At 39.9% G+C, this 20480-nt stretch overlaps 1 protein-coding gene and 1 long non-coding RNA gene across 4 annotated transcripts in view; one reads left to right on the forward strand and one right to left on the reverse strand.

Moving 5' to 3' along the window:
* The window catches only part of cldn15b (claudin 15b), an 89297-nt gene that overhangs the window by 23114 nt on the left and 45703 nt on the right, over positions 1-20480 (reverse strand). The window lies entirely within an intron of this gene.
* LOC131540378 (uncharacterized) lies at positions 1853-19458 on the forward strand. 3 transcript variants are annotated; one of them, XR_009271262.1, is made up of 6 exons: positions 1853-2839; positions 3003-3157; positions 9004-9060; positions 9542-9640; positions 9753-9815; positions 19246-19458. It is a non-coding gene; the product is annotated as an uncharacterized LOC131540378 (long non-coding RNA). The 3 variants fall into 3 exon arrangements; XR_009271261.1 differs by having other exon boundaries at positions 1853-3157; XR_009271263.1 differs by lacking the exons at positions 1853-2839; positions 3003-3157 and adding an exon at positions 5570-8536 and having other exon boundaries at positions 8611-9060.

Genomic DNA, 20480 nt, shown 5'->3' on the forward strand with positions numbered 1-20480 from the left:
AATGTTATTGTTTTAACTGTTTGAGTTGTGAGTAGGGCTGCAACAACGAATCGATTAAATCGATAAAAATCGATTACTAAAAGAGTTGGCAACGAATTTCATAATCGATTCGTTGTGTCGCGCGACGCGGAGACGTTTGATTATTAAAAAAAATAGATTAAAAAAAACTTTAGTTGAGCGCGGAGCGGAGTGAACACACTCGGTCTCTCTCGCGCACTGACGCTAGCAGAGTTCGGCGCCTCATAGACAGGCGGAGCAAAAAAAAAAAAAAACCAGCGGAGGTAGAGGAAAGATACATGGCGAAGGCAGAGAAATCCGTGCGACCCAAGTCATCCAAGGACCAAGGTGTGGGAGCAGGGGCGGCGTTTGCGTATGGCAGAGTATGGCAGTTGCCATACCTTAGCCCAGTCAGGTGCTGTGAAAAATTATCCAAACTTGAGTCGCTTATAATTCGTTTTTATTATTTTAAATCAGAGAGTTTTAAAAATAGTAAACCAATGATAAGCATTAAAATAACTTGTCAGTAAAACTTCGTAACGCCATTGGATCATCAAGCTCTCAGCGAGACCTCGTACCTTCATCCCGCCTCCGTTCAGATGGACGCGCCGCGCACAGCCTGGAGATGAGATCTCTGCTTTTTCGCAATGCAAGGGTGAATAAATAATTGGTGTTTGAATAATACAGCGTTTTCTTTACTCAAACACTATGTCAGTAAAGGATAATGTTTATGTGTGTTTGAAGAGTGGAGAAGAATTAGTTATTTGCCGTCTATATACGTTTTAAATATCCTGTGCATAAACGCTTAATTTGAGATTTTGGCCAAGTGTATTAAACAACAAGAAAAAACTAAGCGCCCATATAGCTACAATAAAAGTTATATAACCTGTAAAAGTTGATGAAAGCATATAATGCAATACACTTGCTGCTTCAGATAACAGTCACAGCCGTTATGACAGACAAAACACTCCATCTCCGTCATTCTCTGTTCAAAAACATTATTAACTCCATTTGGGCTTGATTTTGATATAATGTTAAGTGCAAGTGTCTGATACAATACCAACGCTAAGGACGCAGTGTTGTTAAATTATTGATTTTTTTGCCCCAGATTACTAGACAAGAAAATGGCATGAGAAAATTAAGTGATGCTTAAAACTTCTGTTTGAGATTATATCTCATTAAGATTATTTTTCTTACCCCATTGGCAGATAATTTTGCTTGTTTTAAGCAAACAATCACTTAATTTTGAGGTGTTTTTTCAGAAAACAAGACATAATTTCTTATGCTATTTCATGTGTCTAGTAAATGTATCTTGATTTAAGATTTTTTAGATATTTGGACTGAAAACAGGACAAAACTACTAAGTCAGAAAAGCATTTTTTGCAGTGTATATTCTGTGCTTTGTCCCATATAGATTATTATTGACAAATATATTTGTGTGTGTATTTAATTTTAAAGTTCTTTTATAGCACTTGGTCATCTTAAGCTGTGTTTAAATGTGGTGTATAAATGAACCTTGCACTTACTACAATGATGGTAATAATTTAATGAATAAGCTTCAAGTGAACTTGAGAGAGAGAGAGAGAGAGAGAGAGTGTGTGTGTGTGTCAGTGTGAGAGTTTGTGAGTGTGTGCGTCTGCAAAAGTGTGTGCGTCTGTGAGTGTGTGCGTCTGCGAGTGTGTGCGTCTGCAGTGTAGTGTAGAGAACAAGTTCTGACATTCAAACAAATCCTGTTACATTTTCTGATTTGTATTGTTCTTTATTTTTTATGAATTATTTATTGTTCTGGCAGCTCAGGTGGCACTTTATTTAAAAAAAAAAAAGTCTATATATTTGGCAGATGTAAAGCATAACATGTGTATGTTTTTTGTGTTACTCCATTTTTATTTTATTTTATTATTATTATAACAGCTCAGGGATGTTCAAGGAGCAACATGTTTGTGCACTTTCTAAAGATTTTAGTTCTGTTTTTGAATAAAGGGTTGGAAATGAATGCTTTTCTTGGTTTTTTTTGTTTTTTACCCGATTCATCGATTAATCGAAAAATAATCGACAGATTAATCGATTATTAAAATAATCGTTAGTTGCAGCCCTAGTTGTGAGTATAAGAGACTTCTTTCAAAGATGTAAAAATCCTACTGACCCCAGACTTTTTAACAGTTGTGTAAATTAGTTATGATGTTCCTCCCACTTCAATAATACTGCGGCATATGTACACTGTAAAAAATCCAATTAACAAAATGTTGAAAGGGCAAAAATATTTGGTTACACTTTATTTTGATAGTCCACTTTAGACATTCTACTAACTATAAGTAACTTTGTAACTACGTGTCAAATAATTCTCATTAATTTGCAACTACATGTCTACTAACTCTCAGTAGGGTAGGTTTAGGGTTAGTAGAATAAGTTGACATATACTTGTAAAGTTTCTCATAGTCAGTATGTTGTATGTTGTGGACCCATCAAAATAAAGTGTTAGAAGTTATTAAGCAGAGAGTCTACTAATACTCTTAATGACTGCTAGTTGACGTGTAGTTGCAAAGTTACTGTTAGTAGAATGCCTAAAGTGGACTATCAAAATAAAGTGTTACCAAATATTTAATTTGAACTCTTTTTAATTGCTTGTGCTTAGTTGAGAAGACATATTAAGTCTGCACAAGTATATTTAAAAAAATATTAAATTAATGGTTATTTTCAAATCCAGTCAACAATCAGAATGCTAAATGTTGACTAAACTAATAAAAACAAATCCAGCCAACACTGAGATCATTCTGCACGTACACGAGCCTGAGTGACTTCGTGGGAGAAACAGCGCCGCCATCTTGTCAAGTTCACGAGTCAGGTGAGTTGCACTAAATAAATGTTATTTTTTAGACTAAATTTAACGAGAAAATCATGCAACACATCCACCTTTTTTGAGTGGACATTTAGAAAGTGTTTTATGAGTTGTTAAGTGGATATAATTAAATTTTTTAACTTAAAATGTACTTTTCTTTCTCCATCAGGGTGTGGCCAAAGGTTTCATTGGTGCTTTGTCATCACTGCAAGATTTCAGATGCAACCCAGTCAGTTCTTCCAAGGCACCAAACACCAGACCGCTCCACTGCAACTACATACTGTGTGTACCTTCAAGACTAGTAGTTTATTGTTTTCATTCCAGGTAATTTGTGTAAATGTTTAGAGTCTTTGCTACAATTAAAATGTGCTTTATTGTTCTCAGTGGCTTCTACGCTTATATTAGTCTGTTTCATTCTTATTCCGAGGTCACCATAGCCACCAGATCCAGTCCGTATCCAGATCAGATGGTGGATCAGCACCTAGAGATGACCTCTACAGCACTGAATGTCAGCGGAGACCATGTCAGCTAGATGAGCTCCAGAGACAGATCCCCAGTGAAGACCTCGTTGGCCATCGGCACAAGACCACGAGAACCAGACAAGTCCTCTGCTCAATCTGACCTGTGCAGGAATTAAACCATGCCATGCTGGTTTCGTCTGGCCAGAGGAGAACTGCCCCTCGACGGAGCCTGGTTTCTCCCAAGGTTTTCTACTCAGTTTCTGTCAGCGATAGAGTTTTGAGTCCTTGCCGCTGTCGCCTTTGGCTTGCTTATTTGGGGATGCTTGGCTGATTGCATAGACACTATTGGAAGAGAGCTGAACTGAATGATGATTTCATTGAATCATCAATGAACTGACTTCAACTGGAAAAATGACTTGTTAATGTCCTCTTGCATTATTAACAAACTATTTTCCTGTTTGACTGTAAAGCTGCTTTGACACGATCAGTATTGTATAAAGTGCATTATAAATAAAGGTGACTTGACTTGATTTTATATACTGTAAGATCTGGTTCATTTTTTTTTTTTTTTTTTTGTGACTTCTGCCTCATTTTAAAGATGTCAAGTCAAGTCACCTTTATTTATATAGCGCTTTTACAATACAGATTGTGTCAAAGCACTTAACAGTATCAAATTGGAGGATAGAGTGTCAGTAATGTATAATGATAAGATTAAACACTCAATTTTCAGTTAAAGGCATTTCATTATTGAATTCAGAGATGTCATTGTCTAGCTCAGTTTAAATAGTATCTGTGCAATCAAATCAGCGATAATCGCTAGAAATTAAGTGTCCCCAACTGAGCAAGCCAGAGGCAACAGCGGCAAGGAACCAAAACTCCCTCTGTGACAGAATGCAGAAAAAAAAACCTTGGGAGAAACCAGGCTCAGTCGGGGGGGGCCAGTTCTCCTCTGGCCAGACGAAACCCGCAGTTCAAAAGTTTATATTTCTATTTTAATTTTGTTGCAATTTCTAACAATAGTAGTATTATGTAGTTAGGTATTTTATTATATTTTTAGTTTTATTGTATTTTAATCTAGGTCTTCACTGGGGATATGTCTCTGGGGCTCATCTGGGTGTCCTGGTCTCCGCTGACGATCAGGGCTGTAGACATCATCTCTTGGTGCTGATCCACCATCTTATCAGATATGGATTGAGAAACAGAATAGGAAAGAAACAGAAAAATATTAGCGTAGATGCCATTCTACTTACGATGTAACAAGTACATCGTGTGTTATGGGGAATGTTCCCGGTTCCGGTTGATCTAATTAATGCAGCCTAACAATCCTTTAACGGATTTGAATAATAGAAGCATATTAGTGTGTTATGTGTAAGCCAGGCTAAAGAGATGGGTCTTTAATCTAGATTTAAACTGACAGAGTGTGTCTGCCTCCCGAACAGTGTTAGGTAGATTGTTCCAGAGTTTGGGTGCTAAATAGGAATAGGATCTGCCGCCTGCAGTCGATTTTGATATTCTAGGTATTATTAAACGGCCAGAGTTTTGAGAACGCAGTGGACTTGGAGGACTATAATGTGATAAGAGCTTGCTCAAGTACTGAGGAGCTAAACCATTCAGGGCTTTTTAAGTAATTAACAAGATTTTAAAATCTATCCGATGTTTGATAGGGAGCCAGTGCAGTGTTGACAGAACCGGGCTAATTTGGTCATATTTCCTGGTTCTAGTAAGGACTCTAGCTGCTGCATTTTGGACCAACTGTAGTTTGCTGATCAAGCGTGCAGAACAACCACCCAATAAAGCATTACAATAGTCTAAGCTTGAGGTCATAAACGCATTAATTAACATTTCTGCATTTGACGTTGAGAGCATAGGTCGCAATTTAGATATGCTTTTGAGATGAAAAAACGCAGTTTTACAGATGCTAGAAACATGGCTTTCAAATGAAAGATTGCTATCAAACAGCACACCTAGGTTCCTGACTGATGAAGAAGAATTGACAGAGCAGGTTATTACATGTGGGGTTTTAGGTCCGATAATTGACCCCTCTGTTTTTTCAGAATTTAGCAGTAAAAAATGACTCGTCATCCAGTTTTTTATATCGACTATGCATTCCGTTAGTTTCTCAATTTGGTGTGTTTCACCGGGCCGCGAAGAAATATAGAGCTGAGTATCATCAGCATAACAGTGAAAGCTAACACCATGTCTCCTGATAATATCTCCCAAGGGTAACATGTAAAGCGTGAAAAGTAACGGCCCTAGTACTGAGCCTTGAGGTACTCCATACTGCACTTGTGATCAATATGATACCTCTTCATTCACTGCTACGAACTGATGGTGGTCAGATAAGTACGATTTGAACCATGCTAAGGCGCTTCCACTAATGCCAACAAAGTTTTGTAGTCTATTCAAAAGAATGTTGTGGTCGATAGTGTCGAATGCAGCGCTAAGATCCAGTAGAACTAATAAAGAGCTACAACCACGATCAGATGATAGAAGCAGGTCATTTGTAACTCTAATGAGAGCAGTCTCAGTACTATGATACGATCTAAATCCTGACTGGAATTCCTCAAAGATATCATTTTTCTCTAGGAAGGAATATAATTGTGAGGATACTACCTTTTCTAGTATCTTTGACAGAAAAGGGAGATTTGAGATCGGTCTGTAATTAACTAGATCTTTGGGGTCAAGTTGTGTTTTTAATGAGAGTCTTAATAACAGCCAATTTGAAGGTTTTGGGGACATATCCTAATGACAATGATGAAATCTGATAGAAGATCAGAAAGTTTTTTAATAAAGTCTGTATGGTGCCCTGGTGGCCTGTATACAGTAGCCAGTACAAACATCACAGGGGATTTATCATTAATACTTGTTTCTTTGGATAACGTTATATGAAGCACCATTACTTCGAACGAATTATACTTGAAACCCGACCTCTGATAGATACTGAAAATATTGCTATAAATTGTAGCAACAGCTCCCCCTTTACCTTTTGGATGCGGTTCATGTTTGTAACAGTAATCTTGTGGTGTAGACTCGTTTAAAGTAATGTAATCGTCTTGTTTTAGCCAGGTTTCTGTCAGACAAAGCACATCTAGTTTATGGTCAGTGAGCATATCATTTACAAAAAGTGCTTTTGAAGAAAGGGATCTAATATTCAATAAGCCAAACTTTATCATGCGTTTATCTGTATTATATCGTTTTTTTTAGTTGTTGAACATCAATTAAATTGTTACTATTACTTTGGTTTGGATGTTTTCTGTATTTTCTAGTTCGGGGAACAGACACAGTCTCTATAGTGTGATATCTAGGTGAAAAAGTTTCTATGTGCTGAGAGTTAACTGACTTCTGTGACGTGAGGCGGCTAGCAGACGATCGGTTTAGCCAGTCTGTCTGCTTCCTGACCTGGGCCCCAGTTAGTCAAGTAGGGTCACCTGATAGTTCACAGGTCCCAGTTTACGTACAATCCGGTAAGGTCCTTTCCACTTCTTGGCTAGTTTAGCGGTGAAATGATGCAGTGCACTTGATTGTGGAAAGTTCCTTACCCAGACTCGATCTTGGAATTTGTAGGACACTTCCCTTCGATTTTTATCATAGTTTCGAAGCTGACGGAGATGTGCTCTCTTAGAACTGATTTCAGCATTCTTCTGAAATTGTTTCAGATGGTGGACAGTCTCATAGGGAGAAGTGTCCGGATGAACTGCAATATCTGCCCGAAGTATTCTATCTATAGGACTCTGAAGTTTCCTTCCAATGTGTAATTCGGCAGGTGTCAGGCCAATGGTTTCCTGTACCGCAGAGTTCAATGCAAATCTAAATTCGTGTAAATATTTCCGCTCTGAGGATACGTGCAATAGTTGAAGACGTTGCAGTATGCATGGGAAAAATCTCCACCCATCGGGTATGATAGTCTACAGTCACTAAGGATTCTTGTGGTATGCTTTGAATACCTGGAAAGTAAGTGAGGATGGGATGTATATGCGGTAGTGGAATTGTTGATCAGTCACCTGTGTCTTCCTGTATAACTCATCCTCCAAGACTGTGTATTTCTCCTCAGCTTCTTTGTCTCCCTCTGCTACTGCTTTAAACAATTTCTCCATCTCAGGATCCTTGTGTTGTTCTTCCCAAATAAGGTCGGCAGTGAAAGGAAGGTCATTCTTCTCTTTCTGCGAAGAGAACAGAACACATCCAGTGGTGGTGGGAATCCGGGAGAGCGCGTCAGGAATGACATTGAGCTTACCCTTATGGTACTCCACTACAAAATCAAATCTCTGTAACCTCAGGGCCCATCTTAACAGGCGATTTGTGGTTTTCTGGGAAGTCAGGACCCACTACAAGGCAGAATGATCTGTGATCACAGTGAATAATTTTTGTTCCAAATAGTAGTGTGGGCCTTTTCTAAGGCCCACACTACAGCAAGGCACTCTTTTTCTGTAGCAGAATTATTTTTTTCTGATTTAGTTAAGGTTCTGCTAGCATATGCTATCACTTGTTCAGTATCAGGCCCCCGTTTTCTGTGCAAGAACCGCTCCAAGACCAGTCTCGCTCGCATCGGTATAGACAGTAAATGGAAGGTTTTGGTTGGGGTGGCCAAGGATTGGGTGTGAAGTCAAACATGCTTTAAGGTGATCAAAAGCCTGTTGACATTCAGAAGACCAAAAGAAAGGACGCCCCTTCTTCTTCAAGTCATTCAAGGGTTCTGCGATCCTGGAGAACCCTGGAACAAAATGATGGTACCATCCAGACAACCCAAGAAATCTTTGTACCTCCTTGAGGTTTTTGGGGACCGGATAAGCCTGAACGCTCTGTATTTTTCCAGGATCTGCTGTGACACCTTTGATACTCACAATGTGTCCTAAAAACTTGACTTCTTCCAAGCAGAATTTGCTTTTCTTCATGTTGATTGTGAGACGTGCTTCATGTAGTTTGTTAAACACCTTTTGGATGTCTAAGAAATGTTGGGACACAGAAGAGGAGTAGATGATAATATCATCCAAGTAAACCAGACAACAGTGACCCCGTAAATTTCCCAAGACCAACTCCATTAGCCTCTGAAAAGTAGCTGGAGCATTTTTTAGCCCAAAGGGCATCACATTAAAGTGATAGAGGCCAGATGGGGTTATGAAGGCAGTCTTAGACTTCTCTCTGGGGCCATTTGCACTTGCCAATACCCACTGTTTAAGTCAATTGTTGTAAAAATGACTGAACCAGCGAGGGACTCTAGAATCTCTGCAATTGAAGGAAGAGGGTAAGCATCATTTTCAGTGAATGAGTTGAGCTTTCTGTAGTCCACACAAAATCTATGTCCGCCATCTTTTTTAGGAACCAACACTACAGGAGAAGACCAACCAGAATGTGATGGTTCAAAAATACCTGAGGATAACATCTCTGCGAGCTGTTCCTTGATTATGTCCTGTCTAGTTGGAGACATCCGATAGGGTTTTTGTTTTATGGGGACATTGACTGTAGAGTATATTTGATGTTGAAGTACCTTTGTTCTGCCAGTTGTGTGGGTACATACCTCAGGGTTTGATTTCAGAAGTTCCCGCAGTTTTGGTTTTACAGATTCATGTAGTTGGGCAGAGGAAACAGCTTGATCTATTTAATCGTGTACATTTAGTCGAACCACTTCTCCAGAACACATAGGCAGTGGAATGGAGCTGATGAGACCAAGTTGATGTTTTTGTTCATATCTTTTGTTGTTCTTATTTCTAGATCCTTTCCATCCAGACACCCAGGCATTACCAGGTTGGAAGGGATGGACAACAGAAGGTGTGTTTTTGAAACCATACTCTTGATCTGCCACATTTATTTGCAGTTGGCTGCAAAAAATGAAATCAAGACCTAGGACAATTCCATATGCAAGGCTTTTGGCTGGAAGCACAGCTGCAGGGATGTTAATAACATGCCCATGTAAGATAAATTTCTAAAGCAGTCCAACCAAGAGGTGACTCTGACTCCCCATTGGCTAAATACAAAAGTCCATAAGTCCAAGGCCTAAGACCTTCTTTTGCACTATTTAGTTCAGCCCAGAGATCTTCATGTAATAAGGTATAGCTGGCTCCTGTATCAAGAATATCCTTTCCATACCAAGACTTGATATGTATGGGTACAAGAATTTGGGGTGGAGTAGCCATTGAATTAAAAGGAAAACTGTGGGGAGATGTCTGAAGGTCTTTCTCAGGAGCTTGCTTGGAGGTCACCGTTGATGCGGAGGATTTACTGGAGTGTCTTCTGGTTTTTGAATTTTCAGATCTTTGCTTATTGTGTTGATTGACAAATTGAGAAGAGGTAGAAGTTTATTGAGGACATGAACCAGGAGAATGCAAACCTTTGCAGCGCCAACACAGAGGTGGCTTTTCTCCTTGCTGACTTCCAGAATAAGTTCCTTTCTGCATTGCATTTACTTTTCTCACATGAAGTTGATGTTCATATTCACTCTGCTGAAAATGATCTCTCTCCAGTTGATGTCCAAGACGTACAAGTTCATCCACATAATTTACCCTTCCACGGAGCTGACTGGCAAGGTAAGGCTTTATGTGTTTCACAATTAACTTTACAATGTCTAACTCAGTGAGATCAGGGTTCTATCTTCTGTAGACAGCTCGGTATGAGTATGCGAAATCTCTGATGGATTCATTTTCTCCCTGTTTTTAAGTCCGAACACGTTCAGCAAGTTCGTCCTCATAGTCTTTAGCCAAAAATGCTGAGACGAACGAGGTCTTAAATTATTCCCAAGCTGTTACTTTAGTGCGAGTTATCTCCCACCAATCTCGAGCAGTGCTTTAGAGAACGGTTCTGAATGTAGCAAGAATGTCACCGTCTGCTAAGGGATGTAATGCAAGGAAATCATCACACTTTGATAAATAAAGTAATGGATCAGGATCGTCTCCTGGTCTCCCATATGTAGGAAAGGTTAGTCTGATGTGATCGGTTTTGGAAACTGGCGTAAAACCAGAAACAGCAGGCATCACTATTGAACTGCTTTGCGGAAAAGAGGCTGCTGGCAGGGTTATTTGCTTGATTCTGTCTTGTATTTCCTCCATGTCCCTCCTATGAGTTGTATCGATTGAATTCACTTTCCCAGTTACATCATCCATCTTTGTAGACAAGACTTTTAACATTGATGAGCAGTCACTCAAGCATTTGACCAGATCAACATTCTTTTCCTCAAAAAACTTCTGTGTGTCTTGTAGCTCATCTTGAAATTCAATTTGCATCTGTTTAATCATAAATCCAAGCTCAGATACAATAGAAACTTTGGCTTTATCCATTTCACTTGAAATCACAGCTTTATTGGCCTTCATGAAGCTATCCATTTCATGGTCAAACTTGTCCTTACTAGTTGATACTATTGTATGAAGGTTCCGGATACTTTGTCCAGTTTGTTCAGTGAGTTTATTCAATTTCGATTCAAGATGAAATCGACTGCGTTGTACTTGTTTCGTCAGCTCATTTAAAACTTTATCCTGTTTCTGTTGCAGTTTGTCTAGATGGGCATGGGCCTGATCCGTAAGCCGACCTAGTTCCTTTCCAGGGGTAGGAAGCACAAACGGAAGCTCACACTGAGCAGAGTCAGTAGAAACACCTTCACGGGTAGAGAGCACTCCAAGAGGTTCATTTGGGTCTTCCCAACTTGATTTTGCAGATTCAGGAGAAACTAGGTCCATTTCTAGAGACTGTGTGATGGAGGAATATTGGGCCTGATTATGTGTTTGGGACACATGACTTATGTTACGGGAAGGGGCCAAGGGGGGCACATATTCAGGAGTAGAAACGTCAGGGGGAAAATGCTCCAAGTCTAACGAGGCAGAGAAGGCTGGGGACGTATAGGGGAAAACATGGCCAGAGGAAGAAAAAAAAGTCAAATAAAAGAAAACCAATATACAGCAGCAATACTTTCAGACACCAGAATGCACTCAATGTAATGTACACATCATCAACATCAACCAACATGTATGCAAATATATACAAAGGATTTGTTGATTTTTTCTCCCTTTTTTTTTTTTTTTATGACAACTTTTTGTATATAATGTTCATAACCTTTTTGCAAAAGCCCCACCTTATTATTTTCCTTTTTCAGGCAGATTCTTTTTTTTTTTTTTTTTTAACCGGTTAACTCAGTCCCAGTGTTCATCAACCGAAATAAAGAAAGTTCAATACCGAATCACGCACTTAAATGTTCTTTGAATTCACAGTTCAAGTTCACTTTCAAGTTCAAGTCCCTGTTCGGGCGCCACTCTGTAGCATGGCCACACAATTTAACGTTTTCGTTCGGGCGCCAGACAGTTAAATAACTGTCAAAAATAAATTTGATGACCCCACTCAGCGTTTACCAAATAAAGAACTCTCCAAACAAATACAAAGTCAAGAGTTATTATTTCACTTCAGTCATACATACAATTACCAAAAAGATTCTTTTGGAGCATTCATGGAACACAATACACAAGGCAAAAAAAATACTTTAGATCCCAGTTTCAAACGAAAAAAATGAGTATAGTCCATTTTGATAGTCTCATCTCCTCCTTGTGCAGAGTCAGATACATCCAAAGATACTAACACAATCTTCCTGGTGTATCCCTTACGATTGAAACTCAAACGATAACGGTTTTTCCCCAAAGACGACCACAATTAATCCGTTCAACTCAATCCCGCCATTTCCACCTAGCTTTCACTCCCGTGACTCGACTTCCGTCTCCTACCTGTTTTTTGTCGAATTTTTTCCCGACCACACCCCGTTTTCATCCAATCTGCGATGATTTTAGTTAAGATAAATAAGTAAGGATAATTATCATAATGAATTGGTTTGAAACTTCATTATTTATGTTGTTCATTGAAAGGGATGAGTGAACGAAATCTGACAGGATGAGTGAACGAAATCTGACAGCATCAAAGTGTAATGTTCCGTTACAAGTTATTCTTTCCTTTGTTGCTGGGCTCCCCGTCTCTTATTTTTGGTTACTTTTGTGAGTAATTTGTGTTTAAATAAATAATTAATTTGGAAAACTCTAGCCGCTGTCCGTCTATTATGTTATGTGTCCCTCTTGGCTTCTAGACACTTATATTAGGGACCGTAACATAATTGGGGGCTCATCCTAACATTTTTCAAGTCAAGTTAAAGTTCTTTTGTCCACCAAAATTATATGGTTGGGAATTTCAAAATGCTCTAGTCATTTTTTATACATAGTCAAAATGCTTTTTTTTGCGCTAAATGGGATCTTTGGTGTGCTTTTCGACACTTTCTTTGTTCCCTGTTGGCGCCAAGCTTTTGATCTATTTTTGAATGAGCAGAACTGTAGGGACATAGTTGCTGAGGGGATTTCCAGTCAGCGGGAATTCCGTGCGTTGCTTTATAAGCAGAGGCGTGAGTGCGCTGGTGGATGGCTACTTTTTCTTTTTTGGAGTGTTTTCTTATTTTTGGCGTTTTTTACATAGTGTTTTCGTAGGAAATGCAGGTGAGTGAAGTGTTTTGTCCCATGTACTGCGTTCTTTGGTGTATAGCGGTTTTTGCTCCCCTGTTAGGCTGAAGAGGTGTTGCCTTTTGGGTTTCACCTGCTGTTGTTTTTTTGGGTGTTAATAGTGTCGCAGGGGGAGCAGTTAGTGTTAGCTGCGAAAGCAGTTATCTCGGGAGCATGTCCATAGGATTTTGGGTGGTTGTCTATTGCAGATTGCCTCACAAACCTACTGGTTTTCAGTGCATAAGAACCCGCCGCAGATCCTGTGTGAAGACTAGGGGTTTAGTGAGATAGGTGAGGTTTTGTTAGGCAGGCCCAGTTAGAGGGGTGCATAATTGTTTCTGGTTTATGCTGTACACTATTTTGAGTCACCACTTCACTTTACAGTGCACTTTCCATGGAAAAGTTTATTGAGTATTTTGGCTTTTGTGGCTGTTTTATATTTTTGCTGTTGGCTGGCTGAGGCTTGACGTGGTCGTTTTGTCCTCTGTAAGCATTTCTTTTTTTGAATTTGACTGCGTGTTTTTCGGTCTTGTTATGGAATTTAGTCTAGAGGATTTTGTGGCTCACCTGAGCCTAGAAGAATTTGAGCAATGCACTAAAAATAATCTGTTCTCTATTGCTGCTCATTTCAAAGTGCCTATTTCAAAACAAGATAAAAAGCAAGATATTAAGTATCAATTGCACAAGGCGTTAGCTGAAAAAAAACTCCTCCTTCCCATCAGTGCTGTCCCTTCACATGCTTTTGGGCATCACGACCCTGAGCTGCGTAAATTGGAGCTACAGGTGGAAATGCGGCGCTTAGAGCTCAAGGAAAAAGAGCTCCAGCATGAGTATGAGCTGCTTAAATTTGAAATAGAGGAGACAGGAAGATGTGAATCAGTCCACGTTAGAGCTAGACAGTTGAGCAGGGATTCTGCTACTATGGAGACAGATTTTGATGTTAATAAATGCATTCGTTTAATCCCGCCTTTTTCTGAGAGAGACGTTGACAACTATTTTGTGCTGTTTGAGCGGGTAGCAACTACTTTAAAGTGGCCTACAGAGGTTTGGCCTCTCCTTCTGCAGTGTGTGTTTACGGGTAAAGCCCAGGAGGCATATGCTTCTCTCTCAACTGGGGCAAGCTTAGATTATGACCAGGTGAAGTCTGCAGTTCTAAGATCTTATGAGTTGGTTCCTGAGGCCTATAGGCAAAAGTTTGGATGTTATAAGAAAGCAAAGGGCCAAAGTTATGTTGAGTTTGGTCGTGAGAAAATGGTACTGTTTGATCGCTGGTGTTCTGCACAAGAGGTGAAGAACTTTGAGCAGCTTCGTGATTTAATTCTCATGGAGGAACTAAAAAATTGTCTACCAGACAAAATTGCAACATACTTAAATGAACAAAGTCATTAATGTGTCTGCTGCTGCGATATTAGCTGATGAATGTGTTCTGATCCACAGAGAGAGCTTTGAAAAGCCTTCTTTTCCTCTGTCACAGCGTGGTTCCGTCATGCACGCTCATCTAAGGCAAGGCCTGTATGCGCTTACTGTAAAAAGCGTGGCCATCTAATCAATAGTTGTTTTCTATTGAATAAAAAGAAACCTAAGGCAGTTGCGTTGGTCAAAACATCTACAGCGCCACAGCCCCCTCAATCTGAATGTATACTATGGACTTGGACATTTATTCCCACTTTATTATGAAGGGAGCAGTTTCATTGCCTGATAGCTGCATAAAAGTTTCAGTAACTATTTTACGTGATATTGCTGCTTCTAGGTCTATTATTCTTCAAAGTGTGTTACCTCTTTCAGATAAAACCTCCTTAAATTGTGGTGAGCTGGTAAAGGGTTTTGGAATGAAGTTAATTTGCTCGAGTCGGACCTGGTGTCTGGTCCAGTTGCGGTGGCTGCATGCACCATTTTTCCCATTAAAGGAGTGGATTTCCTTTTAGGCAATGATTTGGCTGGAGGTAAAATTCGAGTAAATCCTGAGGTTACTACTGTGCCCCTTGTCTCTGAAGGCCCAGATGAATTGCAGATGAAATATCCCACAGTGTTTCCTGTGTGTGCTGTCACGCGTGCTATGGCTAAAGCTGATGTTTTAGAGCATGACGGTTTAGAGGGTAGCTTTATGATAGATCCTGACATAGAGTCGAAGTTATCCCCTGATATTAACCCTGCTGCTTGTCTTCCAACTACAGCCTCTGATCCCAATGCATCATGTGAAGGTGGCGTGTACAGTTCGCTCCATACTGGGCTAGAGCCGAAGAAGCGATTGGAGAGCTTTGGTGCCACACACATGTCCTGGAAACATTTGATTTCTGAGCAGAAGTGTGATCCGTCAATCTCCTCTTTATTTGAATTGGTTGCCTCTGAGGAAGAGCTGGCAGACATGGCATCTGGCTATTTTCTTAAACATGATGTCCTGCGGCGTAAGTGGACACCATTGTATGCTTCCACACAGGATGACTGGAGCATTGTCACACAGGTCATTGTTCCAAACAGTGGCGGTTCTACATTGAATTACTCTCCGGGCGAGACCTCCTCCCCTAATAATTGTAGGTTTTTTTTGCTAAAAATTTTGCACAAACATGTTTTACTATAACAATATAAGTGTAAGACAAGCTTATATTTCTCAATTGCACAAATCCTTCAACATGAAAAACACAATTCTGCACAAAACAGTATAAGTTATCAGAACTTAAATAAATATACTCTATATACATAATAAACACTATGTGTTTATTTGGCACTCGACAATCAACAGATTTCCCATCCCCCAGCACTTTCACTCACGACCAGAAGTCAAGACTAAACCACAAAGTGAAAATAGCAGTATTCTTTAGTGATATGTTATTTACACAGTGCAAATAGCTTTAGATTCTATTTATTCTATGTTAAAATAAAATAAAAACATGGCGAAAAACATTATTAGAGAAAAACATTACTTATTGCAAAAATAGTGGTAATTATCTGCACTTCTGCATTGTAATGCATTATAAAATAGTATGCCATAACTTATTGAGTGTAATTTTTAAATTTTATTTCTAATTATTAAATGGATGCCACCTTATTGGGACAAAAGCCCTCTCTACACCTACCATTTCCTTCATTTTTTATTAAAAAATAAATGCTTTTCTGATGTGATTTGAAATTTAAAAAGGGAGAAAAAAAGTTAGCCAAAAGTCAGATTAGAACACCGGTCGATCGTGTCAAAAGAAGTGTAACGCAAACTTTTCCATCTGCGCCACTGAATCTGACACCTAGCAACCGTCTTTTGCAAATTTGACTATCCCAATCATACGTTTGTGGGTGGAGTTAATGTAAATAGCCTCTGCCAGCAACATAGCTATTTGCACTTAAATAGACACTCCGATTTTTTTTTTTTTTTATATTCCCAACAATTAAACAGTTGCCCACAGAAAAAAACTCATCTAACTCAACTCAAAAACTCAACTCACTTCCCGCGCCCCTGGGTGTGACTGACTTTAGCCCACTTGTCCCACTGGGAGAGGTGAACTGTCCCCCGTGGCCGCGCCCCCTCCCCTTTCCACTTCTCACACAGCTTCTGTGCACGGTACCTTCTCAACAAGCAGGGGCGCCAATTCCCCACACAGTTATATGATAGATAATAGAAAACCGCTTAGCGGTGCAGATGATTTTATTTTATTTTTTTCCAAGTGCTTGTGCCGCCCCCCATGTGTCTTGAAAAAATGCCGCCCGGGCGGCTGCCCGGTTCGCCCATGCCTAAAACCGCCACTGGTTCCAAACAAGTTTCGAAATGAAATACTCAGTCTGGCACATGATAGTCCTTTAGCTGGTCACTTAGGTGTTACCAAAAATTACAATCGTATCTTGCACCAGTTCTTTTGGCCAGGGTTGAAACGGGATGTGAAGTTACACTGTAGAACATGTCACACATGTCAAATCTCTGGAAAGTCAAATCCACCCATCCCACCATAATCTTTATATCCTATTCCAGCTGTTGATTCACCATTTGATCATGTTATTATCGACTGTGTGGGTCCATTGCCCCGTACTAAATCTGGCAACCAGTTCTTATTGACCATTATGTGTGCCTCAACACGCTTTCCCAAAGCTATATCTATGCGTAAAATCACTGCACCTGCGGTTGCAAGAGCACTTGTTAAGTTCTTTTCATTGTTTGGACTCCCTAAGGTAATTCAAACTGACCAGGGGACAAACTTTATGTCTTGTGTTTTTGCACAGGCCGCCGATCAGTTGAACATCACCCACTGTTTCATCCATGCTCCGTGCCTATTGCCTTGAATTTGAAAAAGAGTGGGATGATGGCGTACATCTTCTGCTTTTTGCAGCTCGAGAAGTTGTGCAAGAGTCTACTGGTTTTAGCCCAGCAGATTTAGTATTTGCTCATAATGTGCGTGGTCCCTTAAAACTGCTTCGGGAGAATTGGTTGAACGAGTCTAAACCGCAAAATTATGCTTGATTATGTCAGCTTTTTTCGCTACAAGTTACATCGTGCTTGTGAGCTGGCAACCCAAAACTTGTCTTCTGCTCAGTCCAAGATGAAAGGCTGGTTTGACAAAAAGGCCATGGTCAGACAGTTTAAGCCTGGGGATAAAGTTCTGGTGTTTTTACCTATCCCTGGTTCCAGCCTTCAGGCACATTATAGTGGTCCTTATGTCAAAGAGTCAGTGACAGGGATTAAATCGTTGCTACTCCTGACCATGCCCGTCGTAGCAGACTTTGCCACATCAATATGATTAGACCTTATTATGATCGTGAGCAGTTGAACAAACCCAGTTCTGGTGATTTAAACACAGTTCTGGCCTTGTCCAATACTGAGTGTTCTCCAACTTTGTGTTCATTTTTGTCTAGTGCTTTGCAGGTACGTGATCCTTCTGTGTTGCCATCCGGTGCTGAAACTGTCCTTGAGGCCTGTGAGTCGTTATCTGCCCCTGAAATTGGTTGTGATATTAAGAGTCATTCTGTTGCTACAGTACAAGGCCGTTTAAAAAACTCTGAGATGCTTGTTGATTCTTGTTTTTTGCATCTCCCCTGTTCATAGCGCACAGATATAATAAAACTAATTAATGGTCATGTTTCGTTGTTTTCAGATGTGCTGTCCCAAACACACGTATTGCAGCATGACATCGACATTGGTGACAACACGCCGATTAAACAGCACCCTTATCATGTCAACCCTGAAAAACGTCAGCATCTCCAAAAACAAGTTAACTATATGTTGTCACATGGTATTGCGGAACCCAGTATTAGTTCATGGAGTTCGCCCTGTCTTCTCGTCATAAAGTCTGATGGGTCTGATCGTTTTTGTACAGACTTTAGATAGGTTAACAATGTCATTAGGCCTGATTGTCATCCTCTTCCTCGCATGGAGGACTGTGTCGACCATGTGGGGTCAGCAGCTTTTGTGACAAAGTTAGACCTCCTTAAAGGCTATTGGCAGGTGCCTTTAACTCTGCATGTCAGATAAATTAGTGCGTTTGTTACCCCTGATGCATTTTTACAGTATGCCTTTTGGGGTACGCAATGCACCTGCTACTTTTCAGCAGTTAGTTAACCGCATTTTGTGGGGGGTGCAGGGGTGTGAGGCGTATTTGGACAATATAGTTGTTCATTCGGCAACATGGGACGAGCACATCAATCAGTTAAAACAGGTCTTCCTGGCTGGCTGAGGCAAATATAACTGTTAATTTGGCTAAATGTGATTTTGCTAAAGCGACAGTAGTTTACCTGGGTAAAATTGTGGGTGGTGGCATGGTAAAGCCGGTAAATGCAAAAATATCACGTCATTCCCAGTTCCTGCCACTCGTTGCGAATTACAGCGGTTCTTGGGAATGGCGGGGTATTACCGTAGCTTTTGTAAAAACTTTTCTTTTGTGGTTGCCCCACTCACTGACCTGCTGAGTCCGAAAACTGCGTTTAAGTTGTCACCAGAATGCCAGCATGCTTTTGAGTCTCTTAAAGCCCTCCTGATGCATGCACCTGTCCTTGCTGCCCCAGTGTACGATCTTGCTTTTAAACTAGCTGTTGATGCTAGCGATGCGGGAGCAGTTGCTGTTTTGTTGCAGGATGGGCCTGATGGCGTTGAGCACCCTGTGTGCTATTTTTCTAAAAAGTTTCAAAAACATCAGAAGTCGTACTCAACAAATGAAAAAGAAGCCCTCTCTCTAATTCTGGCCCTTAATAATTTTGAGGTTTATATTGGTTCCTCCTCGCGTCCGGTTACTGTTTATACAGACCACAACTCTCTCACTTTTATTCATCAAATTCCAATCAACGCCTAATGAGATGGGCTTTGTTTGTCCAAGCTTTTAGTCTAGAAATAAAACATGTAGCCGGCAAAAATAATGTCCTGGCAGATGCGTTGTCGCGCATCGTTACATGGTGATTGGTGGGTTTTTGGCTCACCATTCACCATCTGGGGGTGGGGGTGTTACGCGTGCATTGCGTACACCCTGGCCCAGAGTCCTCAAATAAATATTAGTGCTTATTGTTATATCTTTTTTTTTGTCTTTTCTAGTTTCTTATTGGTTGAGCTGGGGATACGAGGCTATAAAGTGGAAGGAGGCGGACCCTCTCGCACCGGCCACAGCTTTCTCCACAGCCACATCACCGCGTACTTTTACTTCGTTTGTAATTATAGTTTGGAGCGGGGAGTCCCTGCTTGTTTCTGTTAGTTTAGTTATTCTTTCCTTTGTTGCTGGGCTCCCCATCTCTTATTTTTGGTTACTTTTGTGAGTAATTTGTGTTTAAATAAATAATTCATTTGGAAAACTCTAGCCGCTGTCCGTCTATTATGTTATGTTCCCTCTTGGCTTCTAGACACTTATATTAGGGACCGTAACACATGCATACAAACTATTGTAAGTATTACACCTATTTCATCCTACCCTGAACTGCATGAAATATGCTTTTATGATAACTCTCTCTCTCTCTCTCTCTCTGACACACACACACGGTCAAACTGCCTTGTCTTTAGCCTGCATTGACTTCAAAAGAATATTTTCTTTCATCACATATTCTAGACAAAACATTGACAATAGGTTTTGAGGCTTTCGTGGTACTGGTGCTGTTTTTTGTGATCTTCCCTATTCACTTTTTGACGAGTGTGACTTTGTGCAGTTTTGTAAAAAATAAAAGCATTTAAAAGCAAACTTCCTCATTAAACTTTAACGCACACAAGTGTGATAAACAGTGCAAATTTTTATAATTTTTTGTTTAATATTGTGAAAATTATTCATAAAAAAAAAATTCACTCAAAAAATGAGGTACCTACTCTCAGATAAATGAGGCCTACGATCAATCAGATGCAAATAGAAACACAAAACCAGTCCTAAATTAAAGAAAACAAGACAAAAAGAATGAATCCAATATTTGGTGATAATATAGCATAATGAGATATTTATAAGCAATTGTTTGGAGTTCGGTCATTTTTGACCGGGAAAACCACAAGTGTTACTAGGTGAAATAAAAGAAGTGCTTATACCCTGTGTGAACAAAATCAGTAAGTTTGAGTCCAATGCGATAATGTTAACTAGTATTTTCGGGAAAAAGAAAATCTTCTCCGGGTCAATTTGACCCGAACACAACCAGAGGGTTAAGTCATTGTTAGATAGAACAACAACACATGGTCATAATGTGATACTTTAAATTGAACTAAAAAAAGTTATGTTATTGCAAATAGAATACAATGAGGTGGTTGTTTTGCAACAAGGTGAAAACAGTTCTGTTCATAACAGCAGATGGCTGATGGGA

Source organism: Onychostoma macrolepis, chromosome 05 (assembly GCF_012432095.1).
Source record: "Onychostoma macrolepis isolate SWU-2019 chromosome 05, ASM1243209v1, whole genome shotgun sequence".
NCBI lineage: Eukaryota > Metazoa > Chordata > Actinopteri > Cypriniformes > Cyprinidae > Onychostoma > Onychostoma macrolepis.